The sequence below is a fragment of the Vicugna pacos genome, chromosome 12 (assembly GCF_048564905.1).
Source record: "Vicugna pacos chromosome 12, VicPac4, whole genome shotgun sequence".
Lineage (NCBI taxonomy): Eukaryota > Metazoa > Chordata > Mammalia > Artiodactyla > Camelidae > Vicugna > Vicugna pacos.
The window spans coordinates 53,744,078-53,760,707 of record NC_132998.1 but is presented as its reverse complement, the minus strand read 5'-3'; the positions used below and the strand labels follow the sequence as shown (position 1 = coordinate 53,760,707).

Sequence of the window (16,630 nt, the reverse complement as noted above, 5' to 3'; positions counted from 1 at the left end):
TAGGATTTGTATCCAGAGCTGTGTCAGGTTCAAAATCAGCGTGTTGTCTTACCTCCTGTGCAGGTGTTGGATGCCTTTCAGGTCGTCCTGTTTACCCAGTCATTAAATACTCAAGTGGCCTTTAGGTCGTGTAGTGTTTTTACGGTTATCATCCCACATCTTGGGCCCTCCATTCATTTTGCTCCTTAGTCTTTCTTATGTCCTATGTAAAAAATGAGGGTGCATCCTAATGTGAAAATTAGGCTCATAACATAAGCATTTGTTTTTGTTTTATATTGGCTGCGTACATGTGAAGACTATGACTAAAATCTTGCAGTGTTGTAGCTTACGAGGTAGTTATGAAGTAATCCAAGAATGTAAAGGGTGAAAATGGAGAACACAGATAGAAACTTTGCTCTTCCTTCTGTTAAATTTCCTTCTTAGTTTGGGATCTGATCAGTCATCTTTATCTGTGTCATTTCTTATTATGTCATGAAGCATCAATTGAGTGATTAGGATTTAAAGAAAAGGACATATATACGTACATATATATGTGTATAGTAATTCATTAGTGTCTTTCTGTCCTTACCCAGCACGCAAACCTTTTCCAGATAAATATGACATTTTGTGAGTATTTAGAGTGTGGTATATATTTTTAATTTGCATTTTGCTTTTCTAGAACATTTCTTTAAAAAACTACTTTATTTCCATTAATTTTCAAATGCTAGAATCCAAAAAAAGTTTTCCCACAAAATAAAATACATTTGTTACATAATAATTCATTAGGTTTTCTATTTTTATTATTGAAGACTGTAACTACAGCTGGAGCTTTTGATCACTGTAAGATAATTGTTACCACGTTGAGTTTTAATTCCAGTCCTCCAAAAAGAAATTTAGTTATTTTACTTAGTATAAAAAAGCTTATTTCAGGCAGTATATGTGGCTTTTAAGCTATTTAAATCATGAAAATAGCTTAAGGAACTCTTAGTTCTACCTTAGGATTGAAATCCATTGATAACAATTTAAATGTTCATTTGTGTAGTTATTAGTTCCTAACTTTGATATGATTATGATTAATATTATTAGCGGTCCTCTTCAGTTGAGTTTATCTAGTACCTTGGACACTCTTAAGCCACAGTAAATAGTTTACTGGTATGTATAAAATAATGTAGAATAGAGTTTTTCAGTTGATAACATTCTTGTCCATTTTTGTTGTAAATGTTAAGATATGTAAATTTCACATATTAATTTCTGAAGCACTTTTTACCTCCTGCTTTCTAGAGGATGACTATTTCATGATCTTTCTTTTTTCCCTCCCTCTTCTTTCTTTCTTTCTTTCTTTCTTTCTTTCTTTCTTTCTTTCTTTCCTTCCTTCCTTTCTTCCTTCCTTCCTTCCTTCCTTCCTTCTGTCTTTCTTTCCTTCTGTCTTTCTTTTTCTTTCTTATTAGTTAATATGTTTGAATCTGGGAAAGGAATATACTGATTTTTTGATATGCCAGCTAGCGTTCTTCATTTACTGAGGTATGTCCTAGACTTCAGAGGACTGTAATTGGTTATGAGAACAAACCTTTGGGCTACATAGTTTGATTTTTTTTTTTCAGCAAGTCAGTACATCTGTAAAATTTAAATTGTACATAGTGATACAGCTGTGTGTTTAGATGGCAAAGTCATAATGTCATAGTGTTGTTAACAGGAGACCCCCAAAATGATTTTTTTAACAAAGTAAATATGATCTTATTCCTAAATGTAACTGTTATGTACCCTCTTTCAAGATTTTTATGTTCTATTTTTCTGTATTTTTTTTAATCTAGCAGTCAGGTTGTAATAAAGTTGAAGCAGAGGAAGAGGGAACCAGATTAGTATTAGTTGCTGTTATATTAATTGTTCTCTTTATCTAGTGGCAAAACTTAAATAGTAACATTTAAAAATAAGCTTGAAATAGTTTGAATTGTTTCTTTCAGTTTCTTGAGTTTTAATTATTAAGAGACTGCTTTTTCTATCTTACTTGTAATTTAAGAGATAAAGAGAAAAATTCTATTAGAAAAATGGTATCTTGAAAGTTTTTTTGGCATTTGAAACATTGCCCACGACTTTGTCCTCCCCTTCCCCGTGTTTTTTAACTGTCTTTTGGATTCGAATGGTTTTGACACTTCCAAGTTTCTTCACAAAATATTTCTGGTGCATGTAGCCGTATGAGATCTAGACCCTAACCAGAAATTCCAGCCAGATAGTTTGTTTTTTTCTTTTGGTGAAGCATGGTTTTTAGAGTGCTGACAAAATTATACTGCACCAATTTTATTTCGGTAATAAAGTTTGCTTTGGGTAACATAAATTCTTCACCTATTGGACTTTGCTTTGATTGATGCAGAGTTGTCATAGTTGTACCTCTTCTCACTAAAGAGGAGATGAACCCTCTACTGTGGCATATAGGTTATTGATAACCTCTAGTAGCCCAGATTCTCAGTCTCAGCCTACAGGTGAGGAAAGTGGAACTACTTATGCATCAGAGAGAATTGTCTACATTCTTTAACAAAATTTTAACTTATTCATTTTTAATAAAAAGATAGTATGTGTACATGATCCAAAATGTAAAGGAGCAAAAGGGTTTGTTGTGAAAACAGGACTCTCTTTCCACCTCCCTGTCTACTAGGTCCCCTCCCCTGAGGCAATTGCTGTTTGTAGCAAGTTTCTTCCTGTGTTTACAACCATATCCACTCTTGGCTGCATAGTATTCATTGTATTGAATATACTGTACACTCCCTTTTTGGTTGATATTTAGCTTGTTTCTTATCTTTTGCATTTATAAATAATGCAGCAGTGGGTACTGTATACATATAAACGTCTGTGCAAATCTGTCAGTGCTTTAAATTTTAGACACGGAATTTCCATGCCAATAGATACATGCATTAAAAATTTTGATAGCGCCAAATTATTGTTCTTGGTGTATTCATTTCTGAAGTTAGAATATTACTTTTGCAAAAAGCATATTATAAAACTGTGATCACTAGTTGGTAATATTCTGTTTATAACCAGGTTTCTCATCTTTCTTTTTATTAATTATGTGATTGTTAAGCATGGTTCACTCATGTTGCACAAGCTACTAGCACTAACTTGTTTACTTTGTCAAAATGTATTTTTTAATTACTAGCAGTCACTAATTTTACTCTTTTATGTAGATAGCCTCTATTTTGTAAATGAATTGTTTAAAAAAGATTTTGGCTAGAGGATGAGGGTGGAGGAAATGAGGAGTTAGGAAAAGGAATTTGGAATTAGGAGCTTATTTTTCCAATAAGTCATATAAAAGTGGTATTTAACTATATAGGTCAGGCAATAAAAAAGTGTTGTAACCCATTATATCACAGTGTATTCAAGTCACCCTTTATAACTGGTGGAAACTCATTCATCCTGCTGCATTCCTATATTAGGGAACTGGGTCTAAAAAAATCTAAGCCCTTGGTTGTGACTTCCATTACCTGTGACGGGGGAGTGGGGTTAATAGGGTGATGCTTGGGGAACAAAATGTCTAGAGGGAGCAGTGGATGAGTTAGGGGTAAAAGAGTGAGAAATAGCAATATGAACTTAAGCTGCTTTATTCCTCCCATTTGCTGCTACTCTGCAGTTCTTGGATAGGGTAAGGGAAAGAGCTGGGAAATGGGGAAGATGAGATTTTCTTTCCCTTTCCCTCAAGTATGTTCCTCTTTTACTAGCCCCTTTCAGGGGATCCTGATTCCTGGGATTCAAGTGAGTTAAGATGAATTACAGCTTGACGGAGATGATGGAGAGGGATGCAGAATGAAAATGCCTGCAATTGTCAGGAAGATTTATATAGTCTGAGAATAGGGAAATAGAATGAAAAAGATTTCCGTGATAAGACAGAGAACCATTTGTATATCAAGTATTTATAGTTTATTCTTTTTTTTGGAAGCAAGTGGGTGGGAGGTATTGAGGGCACTTTAAGCATTGTTTGTGGGGGAGAGGCCAATAACCTCTTGGCTCCATGTGTGTTTTTTAAGGGTACTCTATAACCATTCTTCCCTTGAGTGAAAACATACACAAAGGGTCTGATTTAAAGAGAATGTTCTGTCTGTTATATCTCAGTTGGTTTAAAGTTGGTATCTGTGCTGGTCTCACTTGAAGTGGTAGCAGTAATTCTCTTCTCTCTGGTTCCATGGTGGAGCAAGCTGGAGTTGACTATACAGCCGTTGTCCTTCAGACATGTCTAAATTTCTCAGTCTATTTATGAGCATCAACAAACACTTTGTGCATACTTCTGCCATGGGTTGAATGGGTCTATTTTCCCTTAATTTAGGTTAAAACTAGTAATGGAATTCCTGAGGTTTTGAGAGGAATCATGTTGGCAAGCTTACTTTTGAAACTAAAGGCAAATTAAGATACCAAGCAAAACAGGAGACTATTACTTTAGAAAGGGATCTTAAAACTCTGCTGACATTTGCAAACCCTGTGTCTTATATTTATATAAGCTTTAGATAGGAACTGCTATTTTTCTAAAATTGTTGGTTTAAAAATAATTGTTACATTTGTGCATTTTAAAAGTTGCTTCTAACACACTTTGGGTATGCTTGAGCTCAGCCTTTTCAGCATATATTCAGACATTTGGGCATCAGCCTTTTTGGTCTTATTCTGTCTCAGACCATATAAGATAAATTAAGATGGATTGTAGGTGTCTGAAATTTGATAAGCTTCATTAAAATCTAATATAGTTTAAAATTTTTCTTAAAATGGCCTTTGAACCTGTTAAAATATGCTACCGTATTGGGATTATGAAATTTAGCTGAGCATTGCTGAAATGACAAATGATGGCACTTGTCATTTTGATGTTTGTTCTTTAGTTGTGCTATTTCATTGCCTTTGAAAGATATTAGCAGCATGTACTCTGAAGGATTATGCTAATTAAAAATAGACTTTCCCTGATTGTATCTATTTAATTCTGGCTTCTTTGGTGTATCCCACTAGGATTCATTTGTAGCCTCAGCTCTTCATGTGAGTTTTACTCATGAGCTTTTTTGAGTGCCTACTGTGTGTTAAATCTCTCTGTATATTTTATTTTGTTATTAAGTATCTCTTATTTTAAAATTTCTTAGGGACAAGAATTAAATTTCTTACATTCTGTAGTAATTCTTCACAGTGCAATGGGATGACTGTTTTGTTATGGTGGGTAGGTACTTAGATACTTGTTTGCCCGTTGACCATTTAACAGATGTTTACCCAATGCTTATTTTATTCTAGAGGCTGAGTATACTGAGTCCAATATGGTAAGGATTCTTCCTTCAAGTTGCTTAGATTTTGATGGGAGATTCAGAAAACAAGTCAGTTATAGTACCATATGTCATTCGTATTTTGACATCATCTTTTGAGAGATCCAGAGCTCTACCTCTGATAGGGAAGATATTTGTATTCACTCTGAAGAATGGAAACTAACTTTTGTAAAGTGTCTAAAGGTTTCCATATCAATTTATCCTCCTAAATTCTTAAACATAAGCATGATATCCATTTTATACTTGAGGAAACTGTCTTAGAGAAGTTAGATAATTTGCTGAAGGTCATTTAGGTAATAAGTTATAGAGATAGGATTCTAACTTAGTATTCTTCCTTTCATACCAGGGTTTCTTGACTTTAGCACTGTTAACATTTTGGACCAGGTTATTCTTGGTTGTGGGGGACTATCCTGTGCATTGTAGGATGTTTAGCAGTGTCCCTAGCTTAATCCCAGGCCAGGAGTAGGGTAAAGAAAGGAGGCACCTGGGACACAAAATTAATCCTCGTGACAGCTGAGAAAATTCTCCCACACCAGCCTGTTGCTTCTAGGTTTTGATTCAGTGTTTTCTAGTAACGGTATGAGGACTAAATCCCCCCAGGCATTTAGCTGTTCTTTGGGAGCTGAAGAGCAGGGATGAGCAGGAGCTTTTTGTCTAATTTGTCTCTCTCATCCCAGAACGTACACTCTGGGGCAAAAGTGACTAATAAGAAATGGCATTTGTAAGTGCTAAGTAAATACCTTCTAAATAGTACGGAGCTTAGAACCTTTAGGTGATACGTTACAGAACAAAGAAACTAGTTGCTTCAAACTAATGAAAACTTGAAGCAGATATTATATATTGAATATACTCAGCCTAATTAACTTTGTGCCTGGTGGTCTAGCACTTAGCTGCTGGCATTGATTTTATACCATTAGAAATTGCATTAATTATTTTCTCATGCCTCTGCTTTAATATAAATATATTCTTATTGTATGGATATATCTATTAATACCTTTTGATTAAGTGGACTGTAGCTTGCATGCTAAACATACTCCAGGTAGTTTGTATAGTTCTCCAGAATGGAGTCTTTCAAAAATGAAGTATGTAATAACCTGAATTTCAGGAGTGCTGAGAAACAGTGCCTAACAGAATTATTAATAGTATGCTAGATTCAGAGTCTCAAGTAGTAAGTTTTAACTTACATTTAACTTTCTGATAAAACATCACTATTTAACCCATGATAGAACTATTTTTTCTTTTCTTTTTATTTTGGTAGGATTGGAGCTAGATTATAGAAATCCCTAAAAAGCTGGTAGAGTAGGCAGCTCTTGTTATAGGCAATAGAGAGCCTTTAAAGCTCATTGAATAGAAGAGTAATTTAGTAAAGGTAACTTTTTAGAAATATTATTCTGACATCTATATGTATAATGTATTGGGCAGTGACCTTCACAGAGGTCAGTTTAGAGGCCCGGAGGGAGGACATAATGAGAGTCTGAACTAGGATGCTTGAGTAGGAATGAAGAAATGAATTGGAACTTTTTTTGAGTTTATTTTTTGATTAAAAAATATAGAAAATAAAGTACAGAAAAATGTGAAGAAAGTCATACTTATCTTTACTTCTACCACTTAGAAATACAACCACTCTTAATATTCTTTGGCATTCCTTTTCAGGTCTGTCCCATTTCACGTCCTCCTCCCCCTACTTTCAAATTTTGAGAGTCCACAAGGCTACATGTCTCTTATAGATGATGAAGTTGTAAAAGAGATGGCTTTCTAAAATGACATGATTTTGTTCATATGCAGCAGGAACCCAACAGGTGTTTGTAGAATGAATGAATTGTGGAATGACTGAAATGATAACTGCTGGAATTCAGTGAATAGAGAGGGATGAGTCAAAGATAACCACTAAGTTTTGAGATTGTGTGGATAGTGTAAAGGAGAATTTGGCTAGCTTTTGATGGTGAGGTTGGAAATGGTGGGGTGATCCAGAAGAGAACGGATTTCATTTGGAGGCATTGAATTAGATGTGATGGTACAATATCCTAAGTTGAAATCCAGAGCTTAGCTGAGCATTTGGGGTCATCACCGAAGTAAGAACATGTGGAGAAAGAACTGAGTTTAGAAATAGCCACTGTTCTGGTCAGCAGCATCAGTTTTTTGAGGACCACTCCAAAATGCATTTATTTCCGTAATGTCTTTCTTTAAATGACTCTTACTTGAAAAGGGAAACTCCATATTGGTTCTGTAAATGGCAAACTAATATCACGTGCTTGAAATAGTTGGTAATGGAAAAATTAAAATGATAACAACAAAATAATGATGTTAAATTTTAGTTAAGTCCTCTGGGCCTAGTCTACTCTGTTTAAATAAAAAGCCAATGAAACAAACAAAACCCCCCAACCTCCCCCCAAAACAAACCCATTAAGACATTGTACTTAGAACATCTGAGGGCTTGACAAACCAGTAACTTTCTCATGACATGATTTATTATTATTTTTTGCCACCTAAAGTGGGTATACATCCCATGATTTGGGAAGGGGAAGAAGAGCTGTTACGGAAATAGAGGCAGCTTAAGAGAATGATGATGTCCTGGAAGTCTTTGGAAAGTGGGATTTTCCAAAAACTGTGTGTGATGCTGATGAAAATTCAAGGAGAGGTTTGTGAGAACTTACATATCAACATGTGATACTGTCTGTTAACATGCACCAAGAAGTTTTTGTGTTTTGGTGATTCTTACATATTTGGATTTAGCCTATTCCTGTTTGATGAGCATGTACGAACTGATAAAATATGTTCTTGTGTGTTAGTAAGTTTTATCTGGAATGTAAATGAGTAAATGGATATGTGGAGCCAGACATATGACAATGATGAGGGAAATTACATTCCTGGCTTTCAAATAAGTAACTATTAGAACATTCTTTTGGTCATGTTTTTATTCTTATGATTGATACTTAGCAGAACTAGTTAATTCAATAATAATAATTCAATAAGTGAAATTTGTAGATCCAGGCATAAACATGAATTAGGCTGCCATATAGCAAATACATACCAAATACACACACACACACACACACACACACACACACACTCTCTTACTGTTTCTTTAAAAAGTAAGGGAAAGGGAATAATTTTGAGGAATAGTTGTCATGCAGAATTTTTGTCTCTGTCATACACCAGGATATGAACCAAGACTGGCCTCAGCTGTGAAGTTCTTGTTACTTCTGATGGGTGGGTGGGGGCATATGAATGTATTAATTGTTCACTTGTATTTTTTGTTACCCTTCAAGTGAAAATTTGTTCCTGAACTCTGAACATATATTAGAAGTTCTTTGAATTTATGGTAATGAAATCATTCTACTTTTCTGTGAATTACCTGTAATAGTACTTTTTTGTTCTCTGCATAATAAAATTTATTTTAAAGGATATCTAAGTAAAACACTTGATTTCCCTACCTCATTTTCAAGCTGAATTTAGGTGATCTCAATTGAAGATTAACCCTTTTCAATTAAAACAAGAATTGTTTAGAAATTTCAGTACTTAAAAAAATTATTAAATTGTTACATACGATGATTCAGCCTCAATCCGTCCCCCCTTTTTAAAGAATGAGGCAAAATATAAATAAATGAAGTACGTAGTGGTGGTTGCCAGGCCACAAAACCCTGTAATGTTCCTGAAGTACAGTACTGTATCACCTAACCACCATTTATACCAGTGATTGGCAAAGAGGTATTCACGACTCCCAAGCAACCAACCAATAAATCATTTTTGAAATGTATCATGTTTGAGTTGGAAACTGCCACAGAATTAATTGATTCTGGCAGAAAAGAGATGTGTTAGAAGAGAACTAGGTGTGTCTTTTGCCATTGTCTCCTCTTCAAAGTGCCTCAGTCTGTAATCTGTGTCTCGTAGAAGGTGTAATTACTAATATATTTCTTTTGTATTATAGTCGGGATTTCAAACTTATTTTGAGCAATATTCTGTTTAGCACAACAAAGAAACTACATGGAAATGTGATGTACTTTGAGCTCTGCTGCTCATCTGGAGATTTTTGTGGTTCTGAGTTTCTTCAAGTGTATTAGGATTCTAAAGAATCCTAGTTCTGACTCTGCAGGATGATGACTCTGTTGATGACTTGAATAGGCTCCATCAGTCTGAAAGTGAATTCCTCATTTGAATCAGTTTTATTTTTTAATTTCATTATATTCTTTACTGAAACACCATTCTATTGTTAATTTATTTATCAGGCTATAAGCATTCTTTAATGGATGGCATCAGTGTACACATTTATAACAGCGTGTGTGAAACATCTATGTATGGACAAACATATCTGTTTTGTATTAAAGGGAGATTATTTGTTAGAGGAGACTTCGTTGGATGCAGCATGTTCAGTTGATTCATATTCATTTCCTTATTGTGAGAAACCTCATATGACACAGTTCGCTGTGATTTTTGGTTATTGATTGACGGAGGCTATTCAAGTCATCAACTTCCCCACACCCTGCAGAGTCAGAACTAGGGTTCTACCTCCTTTTCCTCCAAGGAGTCCCCTCTATTGGTTTTCTGTTGCTGTGTAACAGTGGCTTAAAATAATACCTGTTAGCTCACCGTTCTGTGTCAGAAGTCTGGGCACAGTGTGGCTGGGTTCTCTGCTCAGGGTATCATAAGACTGAAGGAAAGGTGTCACCTGGGCTGCGTTCTTGTCTGGAGGCTCTTCCAAAGCTTGCTTCCAAAGCTCATCCAGATTGTTGGCAGAACTTGGTCTTCGCAGCTGTAGGACCGAGATCCCATTTCCTTGCTGGCTGTCAGCTGCACCCTCAGCTTGTAGGCCTGTGTTCCTGGCCTTGTGGCCCCCTCCATCTTCAAAGCCAGCTGTAGAGAATATCCTTCATGTCCAATCTTTCTCACTCTCATCTTTCTGACTTCTCTGTCTCTCATTTCTGGACCCAAATTTAAAGATTTTCAGTGGTTAATTCAATCCCACCTGGATAATTCCCCTTTCTTAAATCACTGTCTTAAAGTTAACCTAATCATGGAAGTGAAATCCCTTCTCGTTGGCAGTCCCAAAGATTATACAGGGCACATTCTCCAGGGATCAGGGATCTTGGATCTTAGAGTTCTGTCTGCCACAGACAGTCCCCTTTGTATGGCTGACAGTAAGTGTTGCAGTTGCCTTTGTTGTGTCAGCCCCACTTAATACATTTATCTATGGCCGGAGATCATGAGCTTTGTCAGTGGTGATAGATTTCCCTCTGGGCTCCTAAGAGGAAGGAGTTTGGGCAGAAGTAGTTAGCAGGAAGTAGCGAAGTGGAGGAGCAGTGTCTCTGTGTTTTCCTCTTCAGAGCGAGGAGTGAGATGGGGAATGGTGGCTCAGATCCCTTATATAAAGGAGCAACAAATGTATCCCATAAGTTTTGATTTATATTTTAACATATACAGGTGGTCTTAGTTACATCTAGACAAGAATACCACTTAAAAAGACTTGTTGTGTAGCATAAAAGTTCTTATTAGATATGGAGCTATTTCTGCCAATAACTTGGCGTTTTGAGGACAGATAGCATTCCATTTCGAATTTGAGATTGGCTACAAAAATATCCTAGGGCTGAAAATAGGCATAGTAAATTGCACCCACAAAACCTTCTGTAAATTTATGGTGGAGGAAAAGTCTTCATTGAGTGTGCATGGAAAAATGTGACATAAACTCTATGCTTTAGAACAGTAGATGGGACCTCATAGTTTATTTTAATTACTCTGTATAATTAATTTTCAGTGCAAATCCCAAAAATGTTTTTGCACATGAGTTACTTGGCCTTTTTTTTTTTCTGTTATTTTCATCTTTGGCTAATTAGAATTCTCCTCCCACTTCTGTTCCAGAAGTGTTTCATTAGTTTTCCTTTTTTTATTTTTTTTAACATTTTTTATTGAGTAATAGTCATTTTACAATGTGTCAAATTCCAGTGTAGAGCACAACTTTTCAGTTATACATGAACATACATACATTCATTGTCACACATTTTTTTTTTTGCTGTGAGCTACCACAAGATCTTGTGTGTATTTCCCTGTGCTATATACAGTATAATCTTGTTTATCTGTTCTACATTTTGAAATCCCACTCTGTCCCTTCCCACCCCCCGCCCCCTTGGTAACCACAAGTTTGTATTCTGTATCTATGAGTCTGTTTCTGTTTTTTATTTATGGTTTTGTTTGTTTGTTTGTTTTGTTTTGTTGTGTTTTGTTTTTTAGATTCCACATATGAGTGATCTCCTATGGTATTTTTCTTTCTCTTTCTGGCTTGCTTCACTTAGAATGCCATTCTCCAGGAACATCCACGTTGCTGCAAATGGCATTATATTGTCAGTTTTTATGGCTGAATAGTATTCCATTGTATAAATATACCACATCTTCTTTATCTAGTCATCTGTCGATGGACATTTAGGCTGTTTCCATGTCTTGGCTATTGTAAATAGTGCTGCTATGAACATTGGGGTACAGGTGTCATTTTGAAATAGGGGTCCTTCTGAATATATGCTCAGGAGCAGGATTCCTGGGTCATATGGTAAGTCTATTTATCTTCACATTTTCTTTGATTTATGTTTTTATACTACTTTAACCTTAATTTTTCTCCTAGTGCTTTAACAAAATTATGAGACAGTAAAGTTATCTTCAAATGTCTTATTTTGACTCTAGTACTGTTTGAGTTGGCTTTTAAGACGTGCTTATTTTGCATAAATTTCTCTTCATGGAAAAGAGTCACTTCTAGCATTAACACCTCAGGGAATTGTTTCAAAATTTAGCTTATTGTCTTAATGTTAATAAGACTTCTGGAAGTTTTGTTTTTGGTTTATATCCCCAAAGAATATATTTGATTGTGTTGTATTAATTGGATTCTATTAACATTTGGTTTGATCCCAGATATTTCAAAAAAGATCATAATTAACTTTTAGTCTTTTTATTAGTTTATCCAATATTTTAGAATAGTACTTTACAATTAAGCTGATAAATTGAGAAAGTACTGATATGTATTCTTAAGTGGAAATAATTTTAATAAGATATTAATACTGTTAACTATTAAATATTTAAGGAAACTTTAATAAATGTTAATACTATATTCAACTGTTAGATAAAACTTTGTGGTGGAAGCAGTAAAACATTGTATGATTTTAATTTTTGCTAAGCTATAGAAATTCGTTTAGCCTTTTTTACAGTTATCAGTGAAATGTAACTAAAGATAAAAGACATCTAATCCTGTCTATTAGGGTATACTCTTGTTGGTCAAATATTTAATTAGTCTGATCTATGGTCATTGAAATGGGCTAATAATTTAATTCATAAAAGTCCGTGTTCTGTGTGTTTGAACTGATACATTTTCAGAGAATTAAAAATAGTAAATTCCTGAATGGCTAATGAAGTATGTTAATGAACATTACTATTCTTTATTGATTTTCTGAGTGTGGTTGATAAAACACTGATCCCAGTTTCTGGTTTGCTCTTCATACCTACTACAATTATTTCCTTGGTGAAAGGAAGTCTCAGATAATTAAATGTTAATCTAAGACATATTCAGGAAGATGTGTGCTAAAAAATCACATAACATATCCAAAGGTAAGTAGAAATAATGATCCATCCACAAGTATGTGGCTGCTTAGTGGAGTGATTTAAGAGCCTGAGCATTATCCAAGACTCTGCTAAGCTGAACATGGCAAGCTGAATTGCTAAGTGAAAGAGGTCACTCAGAGAAATAGTTAAGTAGCAGAGCTGGGCTTAAGACCCTGCCCCTCCACTCCAGGTACAATACTTTTATAGTGTCTTAGAGGGCTGAAGGTTGTTTGGGCTCTTTTGTGCCTCCATTTAGAGTTCCTTTTCCCTGCTTCTCTCAATCACACATGAAAACACAGGTAAAGATATTGAAAGGAAATTTGGTTACACCCTTCTGTGTACTAAGTAAATGGGATCAATTAATTCAGTGGTGGATCCCGGTGGAAGGGAGAGGGAGCTCCTGGCTACTGCTCAGGGGTATTTTAGGTGGGAGTGTAATTGGAGAGCAAGAGAGCCTTCTGCCTTGGGGTGTGGGGAGACAGAGAAGTGAGAGAATATAAGGGACTTTGGCTCCTAGATGCTGGACCAATGAGTGTTTTCCAGTTTGTGATGAAATTAGTTTAGTTTGGAGTACACTAGTAAACATAGATACCATTTGTAGATGTAGAAAAACAGTATGATCTTATCACTTTCGAGTAGGGAAATTTTAGGTGTAAAAAGTAATATTAGTTCCTGGGAAAGCTGGTAAGTTTGTGACTAATAACTGTATGGCATAATAATGTGTATTTCATGAATATGTTTATTTTATAATGTTTCATTTAGATATATTGCTTTTATTTGATTTTTGATCTCTATTTAGGTAGCTGTCAGCTTGCAACCAAAATAATTTAGATAAAACATTGAAAAAGTTCTGTATGTAAACTCCTTGAACTATGATTTTAGTTCTGAAGTTTGCTGCCCTAGTGTTACCCTCTCCCCATCTTCCTATTAGAATGGCCTGCTGGCTAGAGAAATAGTACTGGAACAACAACATATCTCAGTTTACCAGAGAGGCCATGGTTCTGGTTGTAAAAGTGTTATGGTCTTAACTGAGCCCCATTTGGTTCTTGTGTAGTATGGCATTCTTATTTTAAAATGGACATCTTTTTCTTTTTTTTTTTTTTAATAGCATGCTAATGTTTTTGGTATAGGAAATTGAGGTTGATAATGAAGTAAGCTTAAAGTAAAATACTTAATACATAAAATAGTGTGTAGTATAGTAATGGATAGATTATGGGACTGGAAATCAGGAAATCTCAGTTGTCCTTACGTAGTTTTGTGGTTAAAACTTGTGTCAGTTTCACATTGTGCAAATGAGATTATAATGCTTTTATTCTCTCTCAAATGATGGAATGAGGCTGATCAAAATAATAAATTTATTGATAACACAATATATATGGTTGTTGGTTAGGGTGTATTTTTTTTTCCCCTTTATGGATAGTTTTCCCTCTGTTTATTACTTAATTTGTTTTCCCTTTTCTGGGTAAGTTCTCTTTCAGATTACTTTCCTTTTTTGATTTTGCATACATTTGCCCCAGTATATCATTATGAAAGAATTTTTAAGTTTACAGAGAGAGATCTTTCTCCCTTACTTTTTCAAATGCTTCTCTACAAAGTTGAGACCCAGTTTGATGCCTCCTTCCTCTTTCAAGGCAACTATTAGCTTCCTCTTCTCTAAATTGATCCTTTATATTTTGTAGTTTAGTACTCAGTCATTTTGCTGTTCTGTATCGTTCATGAATTGTTTTCATGCCTTGGTCTTGGCTACCCCACCACACATACTTCTTACTTCTCCTGCACTGCGAAATCTCGAACTCCTTAAGTGCAGCAGTCTTGTCTCAGGCATTTCTCCCTTTCATGTTCTCCAATATGTGGGCACTCAGTGATAAACATTAGAGGTTTTCTTTGGTTGCTCTCTCTCTGCCTCTATTTCTCATGTGATTATATGAGTGTACAATGTAAACAATATATGTGATTTTAATGCCCTTAAACCTTTGTGATAGTTGTTTAAGTATCTGTAAATTTGTTATGTAATAGATACATGAAATTGAGCAACTGTGTGTTGTAGATCAGCACATTCATTAGCACTGCTGGAAAAGCAAACCAAGTCTCAGTTTTTATCTTTATATGAAAAGAACTTCATTAATTTTTAAAAAATTCAATAGATTCTGATGTAGTTGCTCATGGTTTTAATCTTGTGCGTTGAAGTATTTCTTTTTCTGGAATGAAGTTCTTGGTTTTGACTGTGTAGAAGAAATATGTTAATTAGATTATATTTAGTTGGTGAATTTGTGGCCACAAGAATGTGACTTTTAAAAAGTTGCAAGTTGTACAGTTCTTGCAGATAAGATTGTTTCCTGTTTTCTTTTGCATGTTTAGTACTTTTATATATTTTTCCATGAGTAGCCTTTCAGTTTGTCCATTTGTGTCATTTGACATTCAACTCACATTTAAATTCAGCTCTCCCATCCCTGGTGCTTACAAATGCTAGTCATTCAAAATGTCAAAATTTGGATTTGATCCAAGAGTTACAAATAATATAAGCCTTTATATAAATATATCCAAATATATATTCTTAGGGGGAAAGGAATAAATAAAATACTGTGTTTATAGAGTGGTTTTAAACAGTTAGGCCTTAGAATTGCTACATGCCCAAAGTATTTCTTCAGTGAATTGCATACTGTATCAGTTCATGAATTGTGCTATAAGAAAGGTGTTTTTTTTTCAAAGTGATGACTAGATTTAATAAATTAATATACATTTTATTTAAAGGTGTACAGTGCACATTCTGTTTAATCCAAGGGTTTAGGGTATCTAGGAACTTCTTTTTACACGCATACAGACCTCAGACAGCAGTGACGTCAGAAAATGCAGGAAGGGCAGCAGAGCCTTGCACTGTTGATCTCGGAGCACTAAGAACACAAGTCAAATACGTTTAACTTAAAAATGATGCTGAGAGATCATTGGGGGAAAATCTCCAAAGAGAGAAGTCCACAAAAATGACACAAGAAGGCAAGGGGAAGGTCAGGGTAGTTGAGACCAACCGCTTTGTTTTTAGGACAACTGTGGAGGTGGCTGGAGGTGTACCTTGTGTGCCAGATTTCTGTTCATGGTTCACAAGGCGTTGGCCCACAAGGTACTTTTCATTTTTTATGTGTTCATAAAGGCGCTTAAACTGGCAGACCTGGAAGGATAAGATGCCCATCAATACTACGACCACTGGTAAAAATGGATAAATCCGCCGGCAGACCAAATTTTGTAATTGCTCAGTAACACCTGGTAAAGCAACAGTGCTGGAGGTGATGATGAAAAGTGTACACAGGGAGAGCAAGAGCACAGAGATCACTGGTGCTGCCAGTTTCTGAATAATATAGTCAAGGTCAGTATTCTGGATGCTGTTTGCGTAAACCTGCTCAGTTACAGTAGCTGCAGTGGTTTTGGTGTGCAGGACTCCCAAGTGCCCAGTCCTGCCAAGGGTTAAAAAGAGGAACGTGAGCCAAGGGAACCCTCAGGGGAGCAACAATAACCAGCTCAAACAGGAGCCCCAGAAGAAGCGGGAGGACTCCAGCCAGCAGCACCACAACTGTCAGAAGTCTTCCTTATCATGAGGGACCATTCTTTTTTTTTTAATTGACAAATAATTTTTATTACCACTCTGATTACCATTATCACTAAACATCAGTAATATATAATTAAGTAGCTTTTAAAAGACTAGACTGAATTTTGTGGAACAAATTTGGAATCTGAAAGTGGATGATTTTAACATTATCTCTGTGAGGAAGTATGGCCACAGCTTCACCTTGGGAAGAAACAGGTAATGA

At 35.4% G+C, this 16,630-nt stretch overlaps 1 protein-coding gene and 1 pseudogene across 7 annotated transcripts in view; one reads left to right on the top strand and one right to left on the bottom strand.

The window, feature by feature from the left end:
• Window positions 1-16,630, top strand: part of FRS2 (fibroblast growth factor receptor substrate 2) — an 87,233-nt gene that overhangs the window by 12,770 nt on the left and 57,833 nt on the right. The window lies entirely within an intron of this gene.
• Window positions 1-16,630, bottom strand: part of LOC102536289 (E3 ubiquitin-protein ligase MARCHF6-like) — a 32,510-nt pseudogene that overhangs the window by 12,928 nt on the left and 2,952 nt on the right.